Source organism: Chelon labrosus (assembly GCF_963514085.1).
Source record: "Chelon labrosus genome assembly, chromosome: 2".
In the NCBI taxonomy this organism is placed as follows: domain Eukaryota; kingdom Metazoa; phylum Chordata; class Actinopteri; order Mugiliformes; family Mugilidae; genus Chelon; species Chelon labrosus.
Window position 1 is genome coordinate 6,934,684 of NC_140338.1, and position 5,672 is coordinate 6,940,355.

Genomic DNA, 5,672 nt, shown 5'->3' on the forward strand with positions numbered 1-5,672 from the left:
TCAGGCACATCTCTTTCACTTGGGCTCTGCTGTTCTTCACATGGACGCTGTCAAACTGTAATGTCTTTTTTTAGGAACTCTTTTTAAACTATGTGACAGACCTGAGCTAAGCTATCAGGGACAACACGCACATGAGTTTCACACCAAGTGCTGCAACTCACAACGAGGATTTCTATAAAACAAGTTGGTGTTCAGGTTTTGAATAATCTCAAAGGCATACACTGGTCAGCCATAACATTATGACCGCCTGCCCTTTTCGTCCCTTTCTTCTCCTCCTCCTCCCCTACTCCTTTCTTTACTTACTTCTCCTTCCTCCTCCTCCTCTTCTTCCTCATCCCCTAATCCTTCTTTTATCTTCCTCTTCCTCCTTCATCTTCCTCCTCTGCCTTTTCTTCTCTTCCTCTTCCCCTACCCCTTCTTTTCTTCTTCCTCTTCTGCTTCCTCCTCTTTCTTCTCTTCCGTCTCTTCCCCTTCCCCTATTCCTTTTCTTCTTTCTCCTCCTCCCCCTTGTTCTTCCTGCTCCTCCTCTTCCTATTTCTTCTCTTCCTCCTCCCCTACTCCTTCATTTCTCCTTCCTCCTCCTCCTTACTCGTCCTTTCTTCTCTTCCTCCCCCTCCTCTTACCGTACTCCGTTTCTTCTTCCTCCTCTTCCTTCCCTTCATCCTTTCTTCTTCTCTTCCTCCTCCTCTTATTCTTCCTACTCTTCTTCTTCCTCATCGTCCTCTTCACCTACTCCTTTTTTTCCTTTCGTCCGGCCATCACAGTTTGTCCATGTCTCCCAATCCTTGTATTCTTTTTCTAACATTTCTCCTGCTTCGAACATCAACTAAGAGTGCTCAGCTTGCTGCCTGATATATCCCACCCACTGACAAGGGCCATCCACAATAACCAGATAATCAGTCAGTGGTCATAATGTTATGGCCAATCGGTGTAATAGTTGCAGTTTGCACTCTGGGCAAACTGGCTGTAAAATATTTGGAGCAGTAGAGTACACTTACTATACCTAAATAATTTATTATCTCCCAGTTGTTGGAGCCTTGCGTCAGTTGGTGGTGAAGATAAGAAAAACATTGAAATAGTGATCCGGTGTGGGAAAGTGATAACAGAAACAGATTAAAAGCACTGGTATACTTACCAGAAAGAGATTTACCTGCCACTAATAGGCTGAATCTGACCGTTTGTCTCTCTTAGTAGATAAGACCAATAAATATAAAGTACGAAATGTAAAATAAACCGAACGCTGTGGCACTAAAGTTGCTGACCGAACAGGGTGAGCTCGGCAAAATATGTGTGTGTGTGTGTGAGTTGAGGGCCCCGTCGCAATGAATCCATCTTTGCCCTTCAAGGATCTCCAGTGAAGAAATAATTACATCTCTTCATATCACGCTTGAGACGACACAATGGTCCTGCAGACTAGGCCATGACGAGGCCATCACGCTGCGCGGCGTGCAAGCCAATAAAATCAGAGGGAGACAAAGTGAAAAACTGTTATTGGCGTTTGATTCTAGCTGGGGAGACGGATGGATACACAAAGGATTAAAGGGAATTGTTTTTTTTGTGGTTTTGTTTTAATTTTCTCATCAACTGTGAGGGTGCAACCTTGAAACGCATCCGCCGGCATTCATCAAGTCATTCGCTGACCGCGGGCTCTGCATCAAAGACCTGCTCCCGTTTCCATTTTAATGTCATCAGAGCGCACGTCACCTTTGAAAATGAGTTGACGGGTCCACGGAGCAGGACTTTGATCGGATTCCAACGGAAACATTTGGGCAGTTACAGACTAAAACACTAAGCTCTGGGGCGTTTGAAAAATAATAACAGCCGGAAGGCGGACTCTTTCTGAACTATTAAGCAAATCTGATTGAAATCCCTTTGCATCAGTAGCAGGTGTATGTGAAATGTGCCACAGCTATAAAAGAAACTTGTGAGAATATCAAATCCAGCTTTGCATTGCTGGCTTTCCATCTAAATGTCAACCAATGCTTCCAATACGAACACTTTGGGCGTAAAATTATTACTAGCTCCGTCGGCTGTGGGAAACACATCGGCGCATTTTCTCAAAGATCAGAAAGAAAAGGAAATAACTGTTGATAGCAGCAGGCGGCATTAGTCTGTGTTCATCATTTGAAGGGCGAAATGGGAAGTGCCACTATTTGCTGGGAGGCCTGGAAGCTAGAAAAACCTTCAAACCATGGTACAGATGCTGATCAGTTGGTCTACGTTTCATTCATACTAGATGATCATTTTGAGATGAAGAGCCTTCTGTTTGCCCACGTCAGCATCCCTTTTCTTTACGTTACTTCCGTTTGTCTTGTTGTGCCCTGGGTTTCTGAGATGAACAGCCAATCACAGGGAGCTAACGAAGATTTAGACATTATCAGGCATAACATTATGACCACTGACAGGTGAATTGAACAACACTGACCATCTTGTGACAATGCAATGTTCTGCAGGGAAACTTTTGGACCTGGCATTTGGGTGGCTGTTACCAACCTAGACCAGACCAGGCACCCCCACCCCATAGCAATGACACTCCTTGATGGCAGCAGCCATCCCCAGCAGGATGCAGCCTGATACAGGCACACACACAAAAACGCTTTAGGGACAACTAAAAAAAAAACAAAAAAAACATGAAGAACAGGACAAGGTGTTGACCTGGCTTCCAAATTCACTAGATCCCAAACTGAACAAGTATCTGTCCAGATCCCCTCAACCCATAGGACCCAAAGGCCCCCCACTAACATCATTCTGATGACCGGACACCACAGGACACCTTCAGAAGGCCCATGTCCATTCTCTGATGAGTCACAACTGTTTTGGAGGCACAAGGGAGACCTACACAATATTAGGAAGGTGGTCATAATGTTATGCCAGATCGGTGAATGCATGTCGTAGAGCAGGGCATGAGGTTGGGTTTGACAACCCAGAGGCTAAACAAAGCACAGCAGCAGCTGCTGTAACGACGAAACAAGCTGAAGAGAGGATGCTGCGGCTCAATGCAAGGCCAGTGGTTGGGTAAGGAGGAAACTAAGCTGGGGGGAAGTGAGGTGCATATAAGCAGGTGGGATTATTTTCATGCACGGAGCGATTTAAGTTGTGCTCCATCTATCCTGAAGGTTGACAAACAGACAAGGCTCCACCATGCCCTCCGTGTCCAGGTGCAGATTCACTTTAGCACGCTCTAGCAGGGTCTGTGTAAAGGGCAACACACCTTGAGATCAACCTAGTGCCTAGCAGCAATCACAATTCACCCACACAAACAAAATCTGCATAGCCCATTTGCAAAAGTGACTTCTACTAGTACACACCTGCAATAAAATATAAAACCTGCAAAGAGGATACTGAAAATGTGACAAGAATTAACATTATCTTCACAGATCAAATATGTTTGGTATGTGGTAGGGGAGCTTAAGGGTAGGGCCAGACTGGCAGACAGGAGTAGATTTAAGAAAACAGCTTAAAGTCCCACTGGAGACGACAACCTCTAATCTAAGATCAGATCTCGACGTGTTGATCCTCTCATCTTGCGGAGCCGACAGTACCAGGATATGACAACACCGCGGTGGAAATGGCTTACCGCCTCAGACGCTTCGGCATGCAGAGCAGCAGGGGCCAAAGAGCGTGGTTGGAAACCTAAAGTTTGCCCAGTGGAGGCAGGCTGTAGGGGATTTGGCAAATCTTCTCTCGTCCCTGTTAAATGGGGAATGAGAGCCACGGGGCCCAAAGCAGGCTCCAGGTGGATAAAGTTGATGCGCAGCGTGAGGAGGTTATCGGCGCGTTGCACTGCTCAACGCGCTTTGATTGAAGGTTTGAAACAACAGCGAACCCTGCGGCCGCTGTCGAGCTAAGGCTCTAACAATATGCAGTGTGGGGACTCTGCAGCGATCCAATTAAATCAGCTTCCCTGGTGGAAACGGGAGAAAGCTATTAGCTCTTAATTAATGGGTGGATGTTCAAGGATGTTGCACCAGATTTCCCAGCAAAGTTCCTTCTGGAGCAACCCGGGAACTCTCTGACGACAATTAATCCATTCCGTTGAACCCGTGTGGACAAAAGGCAGAGGAAGTTAAGAGTAGATTTTAAAGCTGGGCCTGTGATATTCTGCTGGTCTGTTCCACAATGGCTATTGACATGGCCGTGAATATAAATACTCTAAGATTGTTCAGCAAAAAAAGTCTTTTAGAAAACCTGTGAAGGCAGGTTTCCACGGATGTTGGAGGCAAGCACTGCCGTCATGATATTGTTCTCGGTATCATGCATGTCATACCACTTGAGGGCTGGTACAAGCTAAGGCAAAGCAAAAGACAGTGTCTTTTCATTAGCTAGTTGCATATATTCTCTTTTTCTTGAGAACAACTCAAGTTGTAAGAAAAAGAGTAGCCTGTACCAAACTCTGACAGTGCTCCATACGTTCTGGTTTCCTTCATTCACTTGAATGATGGGTAGGGCAGTAACATGCCATCAATGCCTCTTGGGCAGCAAGGGGAACAAAAGGAGAATCCAGCTAAAGAGAATTGCTGTGTGTTGTGTTGCTTTCAAAGACAGGGTGGTTAAAGAAAGTTGGATGGTTTGTTTGATGGATTGTCAAGATGGGATAGCTGTAAGCGGCATGCTAAGTAGCTTAACATAATAATTGACTTGAATTTGCCATATATGTTGTTTGGTCTAGTAGGTGGCGGAGGTAGTATGACGACATGCAAGTCAAGGTAGTCACCTGTATATTTTGGGGTGTAGAGGAGTTTTAAATCTGGTGTCTTTGGGATAAACTTTGTCCTTTCCGTGGAAGACCTTGCTTATTTCAGCAAGACAACGCCAAAACACATACTGTACGTGTCATGGCGGCATGAAGGTTCCAGGTTTCGAATCTGTGTGGACTTTGCATGTTCTCCCTGTGTCTGCGTGGGTTCTCTCCGGGTACTCCAGCTTCCTCCCACCGTCCAAAGACGTGCTTTAAATTGTCCGAGTGTGACTGGTTGTCTCTCTCTATGTGTTAGCCCTGCGATAGACTGGCGACCTGTCCAGGGTGTACCCTACATCTCGCCCAAAGGCAGCTGGGATAGGCTCCAGCCCAACCCCCTGTGACACTCCAGAGAGCAAGCGGTTACAGAAAATGAATGAATTAATAAAGTTTAAATAATTTGTAAAACATCCCTGCCACCTTTTTGGGAAATTTTGAGTGTGACTTAGAAAAAGAAGCATTAATGGAGCTGCTAAAGGTGGTGATAATTCACCGATTTATTCATAAACCTCTTTGGCATCACTTAGTAATTTCAGTGTTAAAATAAAAAGATGACTTCATTCAGCTATTAACATTTTCATGGATATGAATGAGGTACATTTCCTCCTGCCAGAAACTCACTTATTTTGCATTCACTCAGAACATTTATGACAGATCTTTAATTTTTAAATCTCTATTGTTGATTATATCGTTTGCTCTGCAGTTTGAATTTAATGTAGCAGACATCCAGATACATTGTGGGGGAGGTCAGTTACCAGTTAATGTACAATTCTACTGCAATTTGATAGCGGTCGCAAATAAACCTCCAGAGCAATTAGATAATATTAAAAAAAAACAAAAAAACAGAACACAAGTGATGCTTCCTGTCTTGTCTGGAATAGCTGCCTTCTAGCACAAATCGATTTGAAAGTAAAAAAGAAAAAAAACAGTTTTC